The 23,403-nt window shown below is 33.3% G+C and overlaps 1 long non-coding RNA gene across 3 annotated transcripts; it reads right to left on the bottom strand.

Moving 5' to 3' along the window:
• Window positions 1–299: 299 nt before the first annotated feature.
• Window positions 300–22,836, bottom strand: LOC135626161 (uncharacterized). Of its 3 annotated transcripts, none has more exons than XR_010492289.1 (4): window positions 19,873–22,836; window positions 17,598–17,678; window positions 16,725–16,805; window positions 300–524 (listed from the first exon to the last, which is right to left on the bottom strand). It is a non-coding gene; the product is annotated as an uncharacterized LOC135626161 (long non-coding RNA). The 3 variants fall into 3 exon arrangements; XR_010492290.1 differs by lacking the exon at window positions 300–524 and having other exon boundaries at window positions 16,562–16,805; window positions 19,873–20,676; window positions 22,620–22,836; XR_010492288.1 differs by lacking the exon at window positions 300–524 and having other exon boundaries at window positions 16,562–16,805.
• Window positions 22,837–23,403: the final 567 nt, after the last annotated feature.

Below are 23,403 nucleotides of genomic sequence, written 5' to 3'. Positions count from 1 at the left end.
GTACATTTTCTATTACCTGGATAAACTACAACATTGGCTTTACCTAAGTGATAACTGATGGTATAATCATAATCCTTTAAAATTTATATATATCTCCATGATCTCATATTTGACTCTTTCTAGGTAAAAATATACTTTATACTCTTGTAATCAGTAAATATTTTAAATATTTACCCATATAAGTAATATATCTAAATCTTTATAGCAAAAATAATTGCAACTAATTTCAAATCAAGAGTTGAATAATTTTATTCATAATTTTTCAATTGTATAGAAGTATAAACAATCACTTTCCCACCTTTCATCAAAATACAATTAAGGTCCTTTCTCAAAATACCTGTTTAACGTACAAATCTTTATCTACCATTTGAAATAGAGATAACAGGGCACCAGTCAATCTAAATTGTAACTCTTGAAAACTTCGCTCAAAATCTTCACCCAATTCAAATGTCACATTCCTTTGGGTTAGTTTGGTGAGAGGAGTAGCAATTCGAGAGATCCCTCTAGATATCTTTTGTGATAACCTGCATGCCCAAGAAAATTCACATTTGTTGGACATTGCTGACAATTATACAAAAATTCACATGGTTACCCCACGCATATAATAATATATAATCAACGAATACAATTATACAGTTATCCAAAAGTGATTGAAATATCCTATCCATTAGATACATAAAAGCTGCTAGGGCATTTGTCAATCCGAAAGGTATTATTAAGAATTCGCACCGATCATATCAAGTTCTAAAAGCTATATTTGAGGTATCCTTTTTCTTAGTCTTCAATTAATAGTAATCAAATCTCATATCAATCTTCGAAAAGACTTGTGCACTATATAATCGATTAAATCAATCATCAATTTTGGGTTGATGATACGTATTCTTAATGTGCACCTGATTCAACTATGTATAATTGATACAAGACCTCAATGGTTCATCCTTTTTCTTAACTAATAACTTCGGAGCACCCCATGATGAAACATTAGACTAAATAAAACTTTTATCTAACAGTTTTTGTAGTTGCTTATTAAATTTCACAAACTTGAGAGGCGCCACTCTATAGGGAGGCTTAGATATTGAGGTTGTCCTCGGTGACAAAATTAATAACAAATTCACCTACTCCATTTGGAGGTAATCCGAGCAAGTCATCCGAGAATAGAATAGGGAACTCTCTGGAAACAAGATTTTTATTTAAATTAGTTTCTTGATCTGAATACTCTTTTACAAATACAAGATAGCAACAATAGCACTTTTGTATAAGTCGATGAGCTTAAAGTAACGATATAAGGCAAGAAGGTGAATCAAGCCTAATGCCCTTAAAATAAGAATTTGATGAGTTAGTATCCAAAAAGTGATCACTTATATAGAACAATCTATATTGACAAATATGAAGATAGTCAAATAATACCAAGTGTAATATTAGAATACTAAATCTTTAGGAGAATCAAATCAGTAAAAAAGTTTGTTTTCTCCAATAGAAATCAAATAAGATTGATAGATCAAGTTTGTTATCAAAGAATCCCCAACAAACGTAGTTACATATAGTATATAATTTATTAGTCTAGGTTGAACACCTAAGTAATAAGAAAAATATTGTAAAACAAAATATAGATTGCAACCAAGGTCAAATAAAACTTTAGCATTTATATTAGAAACTTGAATAATACATTTGACTATCGATTTAAAAGCTCAGAAATCCTATACATTGATAGTATACATTCCGATATGGGCCGATGATCTAGGAGGCAGGGGCTATTTCTTCTTATTCGAAGGACAATCTTTTACTTTACGATCCAACTTTTCATACGAAAAAAAGCTCTAATCAATCGAAACCACAGACTTTTTCATGATTTAATATGTATTTTGCACAAGATTAAGCCTTTATGATGGCTTCTCTTTCCCAATCTAGATGTCTTTAACCCTCATGTTACCATTTTATGATTTATTTTCTCTATTATTTTTGTAATGAAGCTTATCCTTATCATTATTGCCCTTGATCTCTTGAATATCCTCAATATTTTTTTGATTATTATAGCTTTTTCTACCGCATCAACATATGCTCAGAGTTATAAATCTGATATCCGATTTTTGATTGTTGACCATAGTCTCCTTTTAAATCCCTATGGCTTTGTAGATAATAGAGAGACGTATAGGAATCTATGGACACGAAAATCAAGTTTAGCACTCTTTATCACCCTCAAATCGATGGTCAATGTCTTGAAAGTTTATATCGGATCTCTCTCATTTCATCAAGTATATGCTATCAGGAAGTATGGTGTACTTGGAATTATAACATTCCAACTAGAATTGTTTCTAGATATTTGGATTACTAAGCACGAATAATCTATCTCAAAATCTCAATAGGATATCCTCGAAGACACAAAAATCTGATTTCAATCAATTTTCTACTTCATTCCTCAAATAGACTAAACGTGGATCTTGTAATTGTCATTCTTTAATTTATCAAATAAGATCAGATAGAACCGAGATAGAGGCTATCAAAATCATCGAGTCTCGCACTATACTCAAAACGTTCAGGTCATAATTTTTTTCAATGACTTCCGTTGCTTCACCACTAGATTAGCCATAAAACTGGTATATTTTCTACAACATGTATAAACTACAACATTGGCTTTACTTAAGTGATAACTGATGGTATAATCAGTCATAATCCTTTAAAATTTCTATATAACTCCATGATCTTATATTAGATTCTTTCTAGGTAAAAATATACTTTATACTCTTGTGATCAGTAAATATTTCAAATGTTCGCCCATATAAATAATATCTCTAAATCTTTATTGCAAAAATAATGATAACTAATTTCAAATCATGAGTTGAATAATTTTATTCATAACTTTTCAATTGTCTAGAAGTATAAACAATCACTTTCCCATCTTTCATCAAAATACAATCAAGGTCCTTTCTCGAAATACCTGTTTAAACTATAAATCTTTCGCTACCATTTGAAATAAAGATAACAAGGCACTAGTCAATCTTCATTGTAACTCTTGAAAACTTCGCTCAAAATCTTCACTCAATTCAAATGTCACATTCCTTTGGGTTAGTTTGGTGAGAGGAGTAGTAATTCGAGAGATCCCTTTAGAAATCTTTTGTAATAACCTGCCATGCCCAAAGAAGACAACAGAGATACCTTTCCCATTTAACTACCACTTCCACTTTCTTTGGATCAATAGAGATACCTTTCGCTGAAATCATATGGCCTAAGAAGACAACTTCGTTCAACAAAAAATCACATTTGATGGACTTTATAGACAACTCTTTTTCTCTTAGTATTGATAATACATTTCTCAAGTGATCTTTATGCACCTGGTTACCCCTCGCAAACAATAATATATCATCAACGAATATAATTATACAGTGATCCAAGAGTGACTAAAATATCCTATCCATTAGATACATAAAAGCTGCAAGGGCATTTGTCAATCCGAATGGTATTATTAAGAATTCGCACCGACCATATCAAGTTCTAAAAGCTATATTTGAGAGATCCTCTTTCTTAGTCTTCAATTAATAGTAACCAAATCTCATATCAATCTTCGAAAAGACTTGTGCATTATACAATCAATCAAATCAATCATCAATTTTGGGTAAAGAAAACTTATTCTTAATGTACACCTGATTCAACTATGCATAATCGATACAAGACCTCAATGGTTCATCCTTTTACTTAACTAACAACATCGGAGCACCCCATGATGAAACATTATACCGAATGAAACTCTTATCTAACAGCTCTTGTAGTTGCTTCTACAATTTCATAAACTTGAGAGGTGCCACTCTATATGAAGGCTTAGATATTGGGGTTATCCCTGGGGATGAAATCAATAGCAAATTCACCTATTCCATTTAGAGGTAATCCGAGCAAGTCATCCGAGAATAAAATAGGGAACTCTCTGAATACAAGAGTTTTATTTAAATTAGTTTATTGATCTGAATACTCTTTTACAAATACAAGATAGCAACAATAGCTCTTTTGTATAAGTCGATGAGTTTGAAGTAACGATATAAGGCAAGAAGGTGAATCAAGCCTAATGCCCTTAAAATAAAGAATTGGCTGAGTTGATATGCAAAAAATGATCACTTCTGTAGAATAATCTATACTGATAAATATAAAGATAATCAATTAATACCAAGTGCAATATCAGATTTATTATCAAATTAATACTGATAAATATAAAATGATCACTTCTGGATAGATCAAATTTATTATCAAAGAATCCCCAATTGAGCTCCGATTTTTGATTGTTGACCATAGTCTCCTTTTAAATCCCTATGGCTTTGTAGATAATGGAGAGACGTATAGGAATCTATGGACACGAAAATCAAGTTTAGCACTCTTTATCACCCTCAAATCGATGGTCAATGTCTTGAAAGTTTATATCGGATCTCTCTCATTTCATCAAGTATATGCTATCAGGAAGTATGGTGTACTTGGAATTATAACATTCCAACTAGAATTGTTTCTAGATATTTGGATTACTAAGCACGAATAATCTATCTCAAAATCTCAATAGGATATCCTCGAAGACACAAAAATCTGATTTCAATCAATTTTCTACTTCATTCCTCAAATAGACTAAACGTGGATCTTGTAATTGTCATTCTTTAATTTATCAAATAAGATCAGATAGAACCGAGATAGAGGCTATCAAAATCATCGAGTCTCGCACTATACTCAAAACGTTCAGGTCATAATTTTTTTCAATGACTTCCGTTGCTTCACCACTAGATTAGCCATAAAACTGGTATATTTTCTACAACATGTATAAACTACAACATTGGCTTTACTTAAGTGATAACTGATGGTATAATCAGTCATAATCCTTTAAAATTTCTATATAACTCCATGATCTTATATTAGATTCTTTCTAGGTAAAAATATACTTTATACTCTTGTGATCAGTAAATATTTCAAATGTTCGCCCATATAAATAATATCTCTAAATCTTTATTGCAAAAATAATGATAACTAATTTCAAATCATGAGTTGAATAATTTTATTCATAACTTTTCAATTGTCTAGAAGTATAAACAATCACTTTCCCATCTTTCATCAAAATACAATCAAGGTCCTTTCTCGAAATACCTGTTTAAACTATAAATCTTTCGCTACCATTTGAAATAAAGATAACAAGGCACTAGTCAATCTTCATTGTAACTCTTGAAAACTTCGCTCAAAATCTTCACTCAATTCAAATGTCACATTCCTTTGGGTTAGTTTGGTGAGAGGAGTAGTAATTCGAGAGATCCCTTTAGAAATCTTTTGTAATAACCTGCCATGCCCAAAGAAGACAACAGAGATACCTTTCCCATTTAACTACCACTTCCACTTTCTTTGGATCAATAGAGATACCTTTCGCTGAAATCATATGGCCTAAGAAGACAACTTCGTTCAACAAAAAATCACATTTGATGGACTTTATAGACAACTCTTTTTCTCTTAGTATTGATAATACATTTCTCAAGTGATCTTTATGCACCTGGTTACCCCTCGCAAACAATAATATATCATCAACGAATATAATTATACAGTGATCCAAGAGTGACTAAAATATCCTATCCATTAGATACATAAAAGCTGCAAGGGCATTTGTCAATCCGAATGGTATTATTAAGAATTCGCACCGACCATATCAAGTTCTAAAAGCTATATTTGAGAGATCCTCTTTCTTAGTCTTCAATTAATAGTAACCAAATCTCATATCAATCTTCGAAAAGACTTGTGCATTATACAATCAATCAAATCAATCATCAATTTTGGGTAAAGAAAACTTATTCTTAATGTACACCTGATTCAACTATGCATAATCGATACAAGACCTCAATGGTTCATCCTTTTACTTAACTAACAACATCGGAGCACCCCATGATGAAACATTATACCGAATGAAACTCTTATCTAACAGCTCTTGTAGTTGCTTCTACAATTTCATAAACTTGAGAGGTGCCACTCTATATGAAGGCTTAGATATTGGGGTTATCCCTGGGGATGAAATCAATAGCAAATTCACCTATTCCATTTAGAGGTAATCCGAGCAAGTCATCCGAGAATAAAATAGGGAACTCTCTGAATACAAGAGTTTTATTTAAATTAGTTTATTGATCTGAATACTCTTTTACAAATACAAGATAGCAACAATAGCTCTTTTGTATAAGTCGATGAGTTTGAAGTAACGATATAAGGCAAGAAGGTGAATCAAGCCTAATGCCCTTAAAATAAAGAATTGGCTGAGTTGATATGCAAAAAATGATCACTTCTGTAGAATAATCTATACTGATAAATATAAAGATAATCAATTAATACCAAGTGCAATATCAGATTTATTATCAAATTAATACTGATAAATATAAAATGATCACTTCTGGATAGATCAAATTTATTATCAAAGAATCCCCAATTGAGCTCCGATTTTTGATTGTTGACCATAGTCTCCTTTTAAATCCCTATGGCTTTGTAGATAATGGAGAGACGTATAGGAATCTATGGACACGAAAATCAAGTTTAGCACTCTTTATCACCCTCAAATCGATGGTCAATGTCTTGAAAGTTTATATCGGATCTCTCTCATTTCATCAAGTATATGCTATCAGGAAGTATGGTGTACTTGGAATTATAACATTCCAACTAGAATTGTTTCTAGATATTTGGATTACTAAGCACGAATAATCTATCTCAAAATCTCAATAGGATATCCTCGAAGACACAAAAATCTGATTTCAATCAATTTTCTACTTCATTCCTCAAATAGACTAAACGTGGATCTTGTAATTGTCATTCTTTAATTTATCAAATAAGATCAGATAGAACCGAGATAGAGGCTATCAAAATCATCGAGTCTCGCACTATACTCAAAACGTTCAGGTCATAATTTTTTTCAATGACTTCCGTTGCTTCACCACTAGATTAGCCATAAAACTGGTATATTTTCTACAACATGTATAAACTACAACATTGGCTTTACTTAAGTGATAACTGATGGTATAATCAGTCATAATCCTTTAAAATTTCTATATAACTCCATGATCTTATATTAGATTCTTTCTAGGTAAAAATATACTTTATACTCTTGTGATCAGTAAATATTTCAAATGTTCGCCCATATAAATAATATCTCTAAATCTTTATTGCAAAAATAATGATAACTAATTTCAAATCATGAGTTGAATAATTTTATTCATAACTTTTCAATTGTCTAGAAGTATAAACAATCACTTTCCCATCTTTCATCAAAATACAATCAAGGTCCTTTCTCGAAATACCTGTTTAAACTATAAATCTTTCGCTACCATTTGAAATAAAGATAACAAGGCACTAGTCAATCTTCATTGTAACTCTTGAAAACTTCGCTCAAAATCTTCACTCAATTCAAATGTCACATTCCTTTGGGTTAGTTTGGTGAGAGGAGTAGTAATTCGAGAGATCCCTTTAGAAATCTTTTGTAATAACCTGCCATGCCCAAAGAAGACAACAGAGATACCTTTCCCATTTAACTACCACTTCCACTTTCTTTGGATCAATAGAGATACCTTTCGCTGAAATCATATGGCCTAAGAAGACAACTTCGTTCAACAAAAAATCACATTTGATGGACTTTATAGACAACTCTTTTTCTCTTAGTATTGATAATACATTTCTCAAGTGATCTTTATGCACCTGGTTACCCCTCGCAAACAATAATATATCATCAACGAATATAATTATACAGTGATCCAAGAGTGACTAAAATATCCTATCCATTAGATACATAAAAGCTGCAAGGGCATTTGTCAATCCGAATGGTATTATTAAGAATTCGCACCGACCATATCAAGTTCTAAAAGCTATATTTGAGAGATCCTCTTTCTTAGTCTTCAATTAATAGTAACCAAATCTCATATCAATCTTCGAAAAGACTTGTGCATTATACAATCAATCAAATCAATCATCAATTTTGGGTAAAGAAAACTTATTCTTAATGTACACCTGATTCAACTATGCATAATCGATACAAGACCTCAATGGTTCATCCTTTTACTTAACTAACAACATCGGAGCACCCCATGATGAAACATTATACCGAATGAAACTCTTATCTAACAGCTCTTGTAGTTGCTTCTACAATTTCATAAACTTGAGAGGTGCCACTCTATATGAAGGCTTAGATATTGGGGTTATCCCTGGGGATGAAATCAATAGCAAATTCACCTATTCCATTTAGAGGTAATCCGAGCAAGTCATCCGAGAATAAAATAGGGAACTCTCTGAATACAAGAGTTTTATTTAAATTAGTTTATTGATCTGAATACTCTTTTACAAATACAAGATAGCAACAATAGCTCTTTTGTATAAGTCGATGAGTTTGAAGTAACGATATAAGGCAAGAAGGTGAATCAAGCCTAATGCCCTTAAAATAAAGAATTGGCTGAGTTGATATGCAAAAAATGATCACTTCTGTAGAATAATCTATACTGATAAATATAAAGATAATCAATTAATACCAAGTGCAATATCAGATTTATTATCAAATTAATACTGATAAATATAAAATGATCACTTCTGGATAGATCAAATTTATTATCAAAGAATCCCCAATTGAGCTCCGATTTTTGATTGTTGACCATAGTCTCCTTTTAAATCCCTATGGCTTTGTAGATAATGGAGAGACGTATAGGAATCTATGGACACGAAAATCAAGTTTAGCACTCTTTATCACCCTCAAATCGATGGTCAATGTCTTGAAAGTTTATATCGGATCTCTCTCATTTCATCAAGTATATGCTATCAGGAAGTATGGTGTACTTGGAATTATAACATTCCAACTAGAATTGTTTCTAGATATTTGGATTACTAAGCACGAATAATCTATCTCAAAATCTCAATAGGATATCCTCGAAGACACAAAAATCTGATTTCAATCAATTTTCTACTTCATTCCTCAAATAGACTAAACGTGGATCTTGTAATTGTCATTCTTTAATTTATCAAATAAGATCAGATAGAACCGAGATAGAGGCTATCAAAATCATCGAGTCTCGCACTATACTCAAAACGTTCAGGTCATAATTTTTTTCAATGACTTCCGTTGCTTCACCACTAGATTAGCCATAAAACTGGTATATTTTCTACAACATGTATAAACTACAACATTGGCTTTACTTAAGTGATAACTGATGGTATAATCAGTCATAATCCTTTAAAATTTCTATATAACTCCATGATCTTATATTAGATTCTTTCTAGGTAAAAATATACTTTATACTCTTGTGATCAGTAAATATTTCAAATGTTCGCCCATATAAATAATATCTCTAAATCTTTATTGCAAAAATAATGATAACTAATTTCAAATCATGAGTTGAATAATTTTATTCATAACTTTTCAATTGTCTAGAAGTATAAACAATCACTTTCCCATCTTTCATCAAAATACAATCAAGGTCCTTTCTCGAAATACCTGTTTAAACTATAAATCTTTCGCTACCATTTGAAATAAAGATAACAAGGCACTAGTCAATCTTCATTGTAACTCTTGAAAACTTCGCTCAAAATCTTCACTCAATTCAAATGTCACATTCCTTTGGGTTAGTTTGGTGAGAGGAGTAGTAATTCGAGAGATCCCTTTAGAAATCTTTTGTAATAACCTGCCATGCCCAAAGAAGACAACAGAGATACCTTTCCCATTTAACTACCACTTCCACTTTCTTTGGATCAATAGAGATACCTTTCGCTGAAATCATATGGCCTAAGAAGACAACTTCGTTCAACAAAAAATCACATTTGATGGACTTTATAGACAACTCTTTTTCTCTTAGTATTGATAATACATTTCTCAAGTGATCTTTATGCACCTGGTTACCCCTCGCAAACAATAATATATCATCAACGAATATAATTATACAGTGATCCAAGAGTGACTAAAATATCCTATCCATTAGATACATAAAAGCTGCAAGGGCATTTGTCAATCCGAATGGTATTATTAAGAATTCGCACCGACCATATCAAGTTCTAAAAGCTATATTTGAGAGATCCTCTTTCTTAGTCTTCAATTAATAGTAACCAAATCTCATATCAATCTTCGAAAAGACTTGTGCATTATACAATCAATCAAATCAATCATCAATTTTGGGTAAAGAAAACTTATTCTTAATGTACACCTGATTCAACTATGCATAATCGATACAAGACCTCAATGGTTCATCCTTTTACTTAACTAACAACATCGGAGCACCCCATGATGAAACATTATACCGAATGAAACTCTTATCTAACAGCTCTTGTAGTTGCTTCTACAATTTCATAAACTTGAGAGGTGCCACTCTATATGAAGGCTTAGATATTGAGGTTATCCCTGGGGATGAAATCAATAGCAAATTCACCTATTCCATTTAGAGGTAATCCGAGCAAGTCATCCGAGAATAAAATAGGGAACTCTCTGAATACAAGAGTTTTATTTAAATTAGTTTATTGATCTGAATACTCTTTTACAAATACAAGATAGCAACAATAGCTCTTTTGTATAAGTCGATGAGTTTGAAGTAACGATATAAGGCAAGAAGGTGAATCAAGCCTAATGCCCTTAAAATAAAGAATTGGCTGAGTTGATATGCAAAAAATGATCACTTCTGTAGAATAATCTATACTGATAAATATAAAGATAATCAATTAATACCAAGTGCAATATCAGATTTATTATCAAATTAATACTGATAAATATAAAATGATCACTTCTGGATAGATCAAATTTATTATCAAAGAATCCCCAACAAACGTAGTTACATATAGCATATAATTTATTAGTCTAGGATGAACACCTAATTGATAATAAAAATATTATAAAATAAAAGATATATTGTAACCATGGTCAAATAAAACTTTTACATTTCAATTAGAAACTTGAATAATACATTTGACTATCGATTTAAAAGCTCTGAAATCCTGTACAATGATAGTATACATTCTGAAATGGGCCGATGATCTTGGAGACAATGGCTATTTCTTTTTATTCGAAGGGCAATCTTTTACTTTACGATCCAACTTTCCATAGGAAAAACAAGCTCCAATCAACCAAAACCACTAACTTTTTAATGATTTAATATGCGTTTTGGATAAGATTGAGCCTTTTTTATGACTTCTCTTTCCCAATCTAGATGCCTTTAACCCTCATGTTATCATTTTATGATTTATTTTCTCTATTATTTTTGTAGTGAAGCTTATCCTTACCATCCTTTCCCTTGATCTCTTGAATATCCTCAATGTTTTTTTCGATAATTATAGCTTTTTCTACCACATCAGCATATGCTTAGAGTTTTAAATATGATATCCGATTTTTAATTTTTGACCTTAGTCTCTTTTTAAATCCTTATGGCTTTCTAGATTATGGAGAGAAGTATAGGAATCTATGGACACGAAAATCAAGATTAGCACTTCTTATCACTCTCAAATCGATGGTCAATGTCTTCTCATATCATCAAGTATATGCTATCAGGAAGCATAGTGTACTTAGAATTATAACATTCCTCCTAGATTTGTTTCTAGATATTTGGATTTTTAAGAATAGGATATCCTCGAAGATACAAAAATCTGATTTCAATCAATTTTCTACTTCATTCCTCAAGTAGACTAAACGTGGATATTGTAATTGTTATTCTTTAATTTATCTAATAAGATCAGATTAAACATATATAGAGACTATCAATATCACTGAATCTCGCACTTTCCTCATAACATTCAGATCAATTTTTTTTCAATATCCTTCCTATTCTCACCCCTGATCTCTTGAATCTCCTCAATGTCTTTTTCGATTATCGTAGCTTTGTATACCACATCAGTATATGCTCGAAGCTTTAAATCTTATATCCAATTTGTGATTGTTGGCTTTAGGCCCTTTTTAAATCTTTTTGCCTTTCTAGTTTAGTACTACTTATTACCCTCAAACTAATGGTCAATTCTTTGAAAGTATATACCGGATTCCTCTTATATCATTAAGTATGAACCTTTGTGATCGATAAGGACTTGTTTTATATGGAAAAGCCCACTCAGATAATTGAGAAGAAAGAAAATACATTATGATATAGGATTATTCTTCCAATTAAAGTGATTTAGACGTATCATTTTATTGACGAAACTACTTAAGAGCTAGAAGAGGAAATGATATAAGGCGACCGAACCACTTAAACTTGTGTTAGTTGGTTTGATTGAACCAACTAATGCACACAATTATATTAGCACGCGACCTCGACTCCTAACCCTATGCACGCTTCTCTCTTTGTTTTCACCACCGATAATTTCTCCCGCTGCCTCTAAAGTCTTCCGCTACTATCTGCCGCTGCCGATGTCCACTGCCTACTACAATCCGCGACATGACTCCGCTGTCGTGATTGCTGACTGCTGCCTTCTGTTGTCCGCGACTCCGCTGCAGTTACTACCGTCAGTTGCCTCCTACTGTCTGCGACTCTACTACCGTTACTATTGTTTGCTGTCTGCTGTCTGTAACTCAGCTTCTCACTACTGACTTGTCACCGTAGCTTTTTCAGTCTCTACTCTTCCCTACTATTGTTAACAAAAAATATACTATTCAAAATTTTAATAATATTTATTTATTAGATTAGTCGTAAATTATTAATTACTATTCAAAATAATCTTTATTTATTAGATTAATAATATATTATTTAGGTTTTAACACTACTAATCTTTATTTTTAATTTAATATTATTTATATTTAAATAATTATATTTATAAATTATATTATATATTTTAATATTTTAGAGTGTCTTGCTTCGCTTAGGCGTTTTGGGACCTTGGCGCCTAGCACATTTTAAATCACTGATCTAAACATATAATATCTGAAATTCAAGAGGATTAGGATATGACCAATATCTAAAATTCGGGAGGATCATAATTAAAGCTTGTTAGTTTGACAAGCTTGACGTTTTATATGAGAAATCATGCGTAGGCAAAACTATCACTGATGTGACACGCCAAACATCTCAGATCCTTTAAACACTAGGTGGCACATTACTAGTTTGGGCTCCAAAGTAGTGTCCAATGATGGCCTATTACTTGATTCTATAGTAGTGTCACATGATAATTCAAAACATATAATATCTGAAATTCAAGAGGATTAGGATATGACAATCTTTGTATTTTACATTGCGTATATGCAAAGATGGAGAGATCGCCTAACACAAGGACAACAAACACATTATAAATATGGATAGACCTCACAAGCTTTGAATGATCATGTGATTAAGGGTTTAAGGTATCCCATTACATACAAAAGGTCCCCACTATGCAAGTGTTCATGCGACACTTCAAAATCATCCAATAGACCATCCTTGGACACACTACTCTGGAACCCCATCAAATTATGTGTCATCTAGGGTTCTAAGGATATGAAATATTTGAAGTGTCACATCTCCATTCCAAGAAATACGATTTGTTACTGGTTGGAAGCTCCATTTTTTGGATAGTTTTGCCTACGTGTGAAGACCATACCTAAGCTATGATTATAAGCCAAAAATAGCCATGAAACCTAACCAATGATCATGTGATTAAGGGTTTAAGGTATCCCATTACATACAAAAGGTCCCCACTATGCAAGTGCTCATGCGACACTTCAAAATCATCTAATAGACCATCCTTGGACACACTACTCTGGAACCCCATCAAATTATGTGTCATCTAGGGTTCTAAGGATATGAAATATTTGAAGTGTCACATCTCCATTCCAAGAAATACGATTTGTTACTGGTTGGAAGCTCCATTTTTTGGATAGTTTTGCCTACGTGTGAAGACCATACCTAAGCTATGATTATAAGCCAAAAATAGCCATGAAACCTAACCAAAGCTATTAAGCCTACTACAAGCCTCTTTGGAATCATAAACAACATCGAAAAGCATAAACATTACATTGAACACCACTAGAACAGCTTCCTCCCTCCTCTTATTCCTTCCTCTTACCTTTTTTTCTCTCCTTCCTGCTCGTCCTCCTTTGTCTTCCTCTTCATGTATGACAAAGAGTTACTTATGCATCACCAAGTCATTAAGTATTGTTGAGTATAAAATTCTCTACATTGATCATCTACATTGTTCATCACCCACTTCAATACTTGCAAACACAGTCCAAACTACAACAAGATCAACATCTGAAGTGGATGCCATACTTGTAATTCACATTTAATTGAGTGGTGCACAACTCCATGACAAACTCATCGTTAGAGGTATGCTTAGGCATTTACCCTCAAATCCCTTTTGATTTGTGGTTTACGATTAATTCAACATCACAAACCTCTATAGAAAGCAACACATCGCTACAAGCCTAAAAATTTTTCAAGCATATCCAAACGGTGTAGAGATCATCTTTAATGGGATTATCAAAATGGAAAGAGAGGGATGATTAACATCGTGTTGAGGGCCAATTCCAAGAAGGTGACCTTGTTTGGTTGCACTTAGGGAAGGAATGACTGAAAGATGAAGCCCATTTGATATGGACCATTCAAAGTCTTAAAGCGGATTATTGACAACAATTACCAACTCGAGATGCCTCTATACATAGAGGTGTACAGAGAACCTAAATGCGCATGAGACATTGATGCGGCCTTTGATGTATGACTTGGTGATCGACCAAGAGAAGGCTTTAGACGAATACAACATTGTCGAAAAGAAGGTTACTGCCATGAGACGAGATGCCAAAATAATTGAGTAGGACACAAAGGGTAGAATCTGATTCAGTAAAGTGGTTCACAAAAGAAGCCAGTGAACTAGAGTTTCCCCATCTTCAATTTCAGATTCAACTCCAAATGGGGGGAGCCATTATTAGGGACGATGAAACCAGCTCAACTCCAAGTTCGACCATTATTAGGAGTCCCTACTTGAGACTGAGTTAGACTCTAATTGAGAATCTAGGAGTCCTTTGTGTGGACTAAGAGTTTTACCCCTCTTTGAGAATCTAGTCCTTTAGTAAGGAGTTTTACCCATCTGCAACTAGAAGGAAAGGGGTAAGAAGGGAGGGAAATTAGAGAGATGATAGTAAGAGAAGCCTCAAGAAGCCGAGCTAGTAAGCTAATGAAGTCCAAGCTAATGCTCAAGAACACTACAAGAAAACATTTCAACAGCCACAAAAATTTTGCCACAAATATTTAGTTTTGTCACTAAAAAGTAATTTAGTGACAAGGTTATCACTAAATAAAATTTTGATGCCAAACCATAATTTATCACTAAATCATTAAAATTTGGATATTAGTGATGATATTATTATCAACGCTGTCACAAAAGTTTTTAATTTTTGATAAAAAATTATATTATGATAAATAATATCTGAATTGACAATAATTTCACATTCGTCATCAAAATTTAACGCATGTTTTGCCAATAATTTATATATTTATTTTTCTATGTATGATTATATATATTAAATTAAACTCACTAAAGCTAAGAATACCTAAATAAGAAATGATTTGCCTAACGGAATTGGCTTACCCTCCTTGCAACTCTCCTTGCAATCAGTAGTAATGTGATTGGCGATTGGCAATCAATAACCACCAACTACTGACAACCCGTCTCCTCTGGTGGTAACCCCCTCTCTCTTTCTTCCCTCTTCTCCCTTTCCCAGAAGCCGCTGCACTTTCTCCTCTACAGAAATTGTTGTGACACCCACTATCGCTGGCAACATATCCCCCTTTCCTCTTCCCCCTTTCTTTGCCTTAGCATCTTCCAGCCAAGATCAAACATCTCCAACTTCTATGGTTAAATATTTGTACTGTAAGATCATCAAATCATATGGTTAAAGATTAAACATCTCCAAATTCAACTCATCCCTAGCAAACCCTAAGGAAGCAATCAAATATTGGTTGCTTCCTCAAGCTTCTTGGAGATGTGACCTTGGTGATTGCTAGTGACACTCCTCCATCGAGGATGGACCACCAGCTATACTTTCATTTATGAGCTGAGTTGTAAGCATAGTTTCATATGTGAGTACTCAGCAAAGAACTTTTAAATTGATTTAAGAGCACTTGGAATGCCTATGTTAAGGAAAAAACACATGTTCTAGACTAAAATATTATGCACATAAGAAATACAATAAGAAGAATAAATCATAATGCCTAGTGGAGAAATGTTCAAAGTTTAAGGACATAACAAAAAATAAATGGTAACCAACACAAATGTCCACCTGGCCAACATGAAAAGAGAATAAAGGATCATGTTCATAAGACAAATGCAGGTTTAAATTGCAGATTCATGAGATGAAGTAGTTTTCTAGTAAAGGATCTACTACCTACAAAAAAAATATGCACAAAAATAATTCTAGGAAGGATCTAGATGTCATGTTCAATAAATTCTTGCTGAAAATCTCACATGAATAGGACTTCTGTGCTAAAAACTCTAAAATTTCTCATGTGAAGGCAATTGTATTATACCAGTTTAATTACCATACAAGAACATGGTTTGTAGACTCACGGAGTATTAAAAAGTAGGCTACAACAATTTTGGAAAATAACGGCAAATTTTGGATACGAAGTTAAAATAGCAGCAAATTTTGTACATACTTCAACATGAGTGAAGTTCTAAAAGAACATAAAGACCAACTTTGAATAAAATTACCAAATTATACACTTTTGCAAAAATATCTCAATATAGATAAGCTAAAAAGACATTATTCAGGAAGAACTAATCCAATTTGGAAAGGACAAGGTCTTCTGTCAAAAACAGAGTTGGCTTACTGCATATTGTAATAAAAGATGCCACCTTCCATGATGACATTGATGCTAATAAATACCAGAGCTCATCCTTGTCATTTGATCCTACAATAGAACCAAAAGAGGAGTATCTTTTAATTCAATCCAAATTTCATAGCTATAAACCTAGTTAGGTTGCCGACACAAGAACAACCATATTTCCAACTTATGCAACTAAACTTTTATTTCAAGCTTTTGAGTAAGGCATGAACCAACAACTATCTAACATCAAACTAAGTTTTTCATAGCTATTTAGGCCATGCTGCTTTAAATCCAACTAAACTGTTCTGAACTTTGATCTTATTATACATTTTAATCAGAAAATGACAAATGCAGGTTTAAATTGCAGATTCATGAGATGAAGTAGTTTTCTAGTAAAGGATCTACTTCTTACAAAAAAACTATGCACAAAAATAATTCTAGGAAGGATCTAGATGTCATGTTCAATAAATTCTTGCTGAAAATCTCACATGAATAGGACTTCTGTGCTAAAAACTCTAAAATTTCTCATGTGAAGGCAATTGTGTTATACCAGTTTAATTACCATACAAGAACATGGTTTGTAGACTCACGGAGTATTAAAAAGTAGGCTACAACAATTTTGGAAAAATAACAGACAAAATTCAGAAAGAAGAATATAAATTATGGATACGAAGTTAAAATAGCAGCAAATTTTGTACATACTTAAACATGAGTGAAGTTCTAAAAGAACATAAAGACCAACTTGAATAAAATTACCAAATTATACACTTTTGCAAAAATATCTCAATATAGATAAGCTAAAAAGACATTATTCAGGAAGAACAAATCCAATTTGGAAAGGACTAGGTCTTCTGTCAAAAAACAGAGTTGGCTTACTGCATATTGTAATAAAAGATGGCACCTTCCATGATGACATTGATGCTAATAAATACCAGAGCTCATCCTTGTCATTTGATCCTACAATAGAACCAAAAGAGGAGTATCTTTTAATTCAATCCAAATTTCATAGCTATAAACCTAGTTAGGTTGCCGACATAAGAACAACCATATTTCCAACTTATGCAACTAAACTTTTGGGTGTTTTGACTTATAGATCACAATCTTTGTAAACTTTTATTTCAAGCTTTTGAGTAAGGCATGAACCAAAAACTATCTAACATCAAACCAAGTTTTTCATAGCTATTTAGGCCATCTGTGGCTGCTTTAAAGCCAGCTAAACTGTTCTGAACTTTGATCTTATTATACATTTTAATCAGAAAAAATCTTGAAAATTAATAGATGAAACAATTATTATTGCATCAAATTATTGTTATCCCAATCATAAATATAAATTGAGCATCAATGAAAAACCCAGTAATTGTTGTCTATATTAAGAAGTCAATCTTGTGTAGACTATGTCATCTTCTAGCTTAAACATAATTATATTAAATATCATTTGTTTATCCTTTTTTACCTTTTAATAAAAAGAATTATACTGGGTGACCACAGACATCATAAACCTAAAAGGACGGATACCAAGAACATAATGAAATAAACAAAAGAGGAAAAAAAATTATACCATATTTTAAAGAGGAGATTATCTTACAGGCCCTACTACACTATATAACTTTTCTTTCCTCAAGAAAGCAGAGCAGAAGAGAAATAAGCAATCAGGCAAATCTTTTATAACAAAATGTAGGCATGTGACCACAGACATCATAAACCTAAAAGGACGGATACCGAGAACATAATGAAATAAACAAAAGAGGAAAAAAAATTATACCATATTTTAAAGAGGAGATTATCTTACAGGCCCTACTACACTATATAACTTTTCTTTCCTCAAGAAACCAGAGCAGAAGAGAAATAAGCAATCAGGCAAATATTTTATAACAAAATGCAAGCATGTGAGAAATTAAAATTGATGGTGCTTTTCAACATCAATTGCCAACAACGCATACAACAAAACAATCATCAAAATCAAACAAGATCTAGAGATAAGGTTCTAAGAAACTCCTATAGGGCTCAACGAATGTGAACTTCAGATTTTGTATTAAATAAATAATTAAATAATTTCACATATCAACAATGTCACCAACAATGACATAGAAAGAAAGCAAATCCTTAAAGATGGGAAAATACTATCTCCTTCCTTGTTCAAGAGAAATTAGGCCTTATTGGTTCATCCGATAACTGCTCTTCTAGAGATTTCCCGAGATGCAAAGGTGATGACAGACATCCTTTATCTCGAGGAAGGATAGAAAAGGGACAAATGAGGCGATCATGAAAATGTCTATGGATTGAGTAGAGGAGGCTCAAGAAGGTAGTTGTGGGGAGTTAGGAAGCGAGAGGAGGGAGCTACGTAGAGCAGTGGAGACGAAGGGATTTATCACATTAACATGAAGAGTTTATCATATTAACATCAAGATTTGGAAAAACATATAAATATTACTAAAATATATAAATTATAACTAGGCCACATTGGCAATAGTAAATGACTAGCCTATTACTGTGTAGAGGCAGGCCATTACTACTCACAATAGGCCCATTATTGTTCATTAATGGGAAAAAAGTAATACTAATTGAAAAATTAGAAAAAAAATAATCATCACAAGTACAGTAATACCGAAGAAATTTATTAAATATTATTAAAATTATATACAAAATTATTTAAATATTAATAACATATATTAATTCGAAAAATAAAAAATTTCAACATTTCAAGATGGATTCCCACTTTTTGGCACAAAAATAAAATTTCAACAAAATAAATACTAGCTTAATTATTAAAATTACAATAAAGAGGGAAATAGCAAAAAGTTCAAGAAAGATTGAATTTTAGGGTTTAGGGGAAAATATAGATGTTAGATTCATGAATCCATATTCGTCAAGTCAACCAAAAGTCTTATATACGATGATGTATTGACATGTATAACATATCATATGACAGATGTAACAAAATTAGTAATGAAAATGCATTATGGAAAGAAAATGCAAATCAATTATAGCTTCTATTAAAAAGAGATTACTAAAATAATATGATGTGATAAAAACCTACGTATAACATTCCATTAAAAGAATTGAAAGGAGACTAAACTAAATTTCACAAGAATATTCACTCAAGCATTAGAACTACGAAAGTCCAATAAGCTTCAATCAAAACAATGCTTACCTGAATAAATATCACATTGATTTACTGGCTGTGGTCGGTGCCCTCCTTAGCTTGCCATAAAGAACTTCCCACACTCACTAAGCTGATCATAGTATTACAAACAGATTAGCTGGATTTATCAAACACTAATGAATAAACTTTCTCAGCCACTTATTGGCAACCAATCCAATTATCTCTTCTACATCCATAAGAAGCACAAACAGCACGATCATAGCAACACACTATGACCAAATAATCTACTCCACCTCAGGTTCCTTTATCAATGCAATTATGCCATTGACAGAAGGTTTCCTTGCCAATGGGCAGAAATCCATCATGTGGCAAATGAACACTCCATATCCCAAAGAACCAACCTACTGACTCTTTTCCTCTGGACCAAGAGATCAAGAATCTGTGATCAAACAGCAATGATAGGGCTGGAAGAAAGACAAAGCATCACCGGCCTAATGAGAGAAAAAAACCTCCTCATCAATTGCCATCTTCATTGTAAGCTAGGCAGCAGCAGAGCTTGCTATGAAAATCTGTGACCAAACGAATCGATTCAGAAGGATCCTTGTACCGACACTTCTCTGCACCAAGGATCAAGAATTTGCGATAGAATGGCCACCATAGGGTAGGAAACAAGCAAAAGCAAGAGATCACCATCGATGCAACTATAGAAAACCCTCCTTGTTGATCGCCACCTTCGTTTTTAGCCTCTACCAAGGAAGCTAAGCTGATGATGGTGTCTACGGCTAGGTTTTTGCCACCATCGAGGAAGGGGTGGTCATGAAATAGACCATAAGAATCTTTCACAAAGAATCCCTGTACCGAACCATCTTTGGACCAAGGATCAAGAACTTATGATGGAACGATGACAATAAGGATGGAAGCAAGCAAAAGCATGCAATCATCATCGAAGACCGATGCAACAAGAGAAAACTCACCTCCGCCTCGTCCATGAAAAATAGATTAAAAATAGACTAAAAAAGAGGCATTAATGTTTTGTTTGACCAACAGACTAAAAATAGACTAAAAAATAGACTACAAATAGACTAAAAAATAGATTAACTGTATACAAGTAGTTTTGTCTGACCATACCATAATTAACTAAAAATAGACTAAAAAAGAGGCATTAATGTTTAAGATTATGAGAATTAAAAAATGTGATAATTGGGATATGTCATGAGAATTGCAAAACTGAACAATTTTTATGAGAAAAACCTACAAGGCTGGTACTTTTATATAAAGAAAATGTGCAGACATTTGTGCTACAAAGAATCACAAAAAATACAATAAATAATCAATACAAGAAAAGATGAAAGCAAACAACCACAAACAAATGAAACATTTACCAAATTGAATACCTCATCATGAAGAATTGCAGATGACCAAGAATATAAAATACAACAGTTAACAATTTCAACGGTCAAAATAACCTTAAAGCTTCATCACACAAAATACAGAGCTTAATAGATCATAAACCTTACCACCATGGGTTTCTATAAATAAAACAGACGATTCCAATGGAATAGTTTAAATAACTCCATAAAAGAGAGCAAACATATATATAAACTATGTACTATAAATTTAGCCACATAAAAAACTGCAAGTCATAGATCAATAAACGTATCTGATTAGAGAAGCTACAAGCTCCAAGGTCTAAAATCCCCAAGCTAATCTGAGATGTCTACCACCTCGAAAGCTATCAGGGACCAAATTTGCAAACAAGAACCATGAAACAGCCTACAGTCCTTATAAAAAAGGACATCAGATGCGATTAATATACTAAATCAAGCATCAAGAACAAGGCCGCCCCTAAAACCGTTGCAGATCTACCTGATCTAACGGTTTCCACTACAAACAACCAAAGCTTATACCCACCATATCCGTCTCTAAAACAAGATTCCCAGCGCTAGATCAATCAAAAAATAAACACGAAAAAGAAGAGAATGATACCGATCTGAAAACAAGAACAGATATCTGTCTAACGGATTGCTTGATCAAAGACACACCGATCCATAATTTAGTAGAGAACACACTTCTAAATGTCTTCAAATCGACTCGAAAATAGCGAAATGATAGACACAGGACTCAATCGATCCGCTCAGGTACACGATCAGCAACCAGATAAACGAAGAAAACATGAAAATAGACAAAGATCTCCATAAATCAAGGAAGAATTCATATGAGATTAAGGTTTTACCCTTCCGAAGCGACACCCTCATTTCTCGGAGACAAAGGAGAGAGGCGACAGAAACGCAAGAACGGGATGACAGAGAGGTCCTCTCGCGTATTAAATGGCAGTGATTCCTCTTTTTTCTTAGGATGCATACAAAGGTCCGTAAAGAAAATCAAGCATATAGAACAAGGCCACCCCTAAAACCATTGCAGATCTACCTGATCTAACAGTTTTCATGACAAACAACCAACCCTTATACCCACCATATCCGTCTCTAAAACAAGATTCCCAGCGCTAGATCGATCAGAAAATGAACACGAAAAAGACAAGAATGATACCGATCTGGAAACAAGAACAGATATCTGTCTAACGGATTGCTTAATCAAAGATCACATCGATCCATAATTTAGTAGAGAACACACTTGAAAATATCTTTAAAGCGACTCGAAAATAGCGAAATGGAAGACACAGGACCCGATCAACCCGGTCAGATACACGATCAGCAACCAGATAAACGAAGAAAACATGAAAATAGACAAAGATCTCCAGAAATCAAGGAAGAATTCACATGATATTAAGGTTTTACCCTTCCGAAGCGGCTCCCACTTTTCTCGGAGACAAAGCAGAGAGGCGACAAGGAGTGGCTGAGAGTGGTCCTCTCGCGTATTAAATGGCACTGATTCCTATTTTCTTTGAGGGAGCATACAAAGTTCCGTAAAGAAAATTTCAAGAACTCGGAAGCAACGACAGAGCTCGAGGAGAACGAAGACAGAGAACAAACGACGCGTTTCAAGAAATATGATGGGGAGGACAGAGGAGAATATATAGGGGTGGAGTGTCTAGTATCATAGGTCGGTGAGAGGGACGCCCGGGTTGCTAGAAACGATCCGTTAACGGATACGATCTCCACCGTCTCCCTAACGACATCATGAACACGGAATCACCATCAGGCAACGTGGCGTAACGACATCGCCATGAATTGACCGCATTACCCTCTACAGTGACATTTAATATACGAGATGCCTTCAGAACCATTCGCGCCAGTATGGGCACGTGCTACCGCTACAAAAAAATAATAACAATCGTCACATTCCAATTGTATGTATATTTATATCGATAATTCAGGGCATCATTTATCTTTAAATATATATTATTTTTAAATTAATAAAAAAATATTTTTTAAGAAAATTCAAGAATGCACGACATTTGAAATCGTAGGAAGCGATCAATCCCCAGAGTAGTATAAAAACTACCCTAATGCCAAAAGAGAGGTCAGACAACCTTTGGTGACGCCTTGTCAAGCAGATCATCGGTCGCCCGAAGACACCTGAATGATCTAGCCCTAAGAAGGAATCTTGTAACACAGAAGA

The sequence above is a fragment of the Musa acuminata genome, chromosome BXJ2-11 (assembly GCF_036884655.1).
Source record: "Musa acuminata AAA Group cultivar baxijiao chromosome BXJ2-11, Cavendish_Baxijiao_AAA, whole genome shotgun sequence".
Lineage (NCBI taxonomy): Eukaryota > Viridiplantae > Streptophyta > Magnoliopsida > Zingiberales > Musaceae > Musa > Musa acuminata.
The sequence above is the reverse complement of the archived record's forward strand: the minus strand, read 5'-3'. Positions and strand labels throughout refer to the sequence as shown.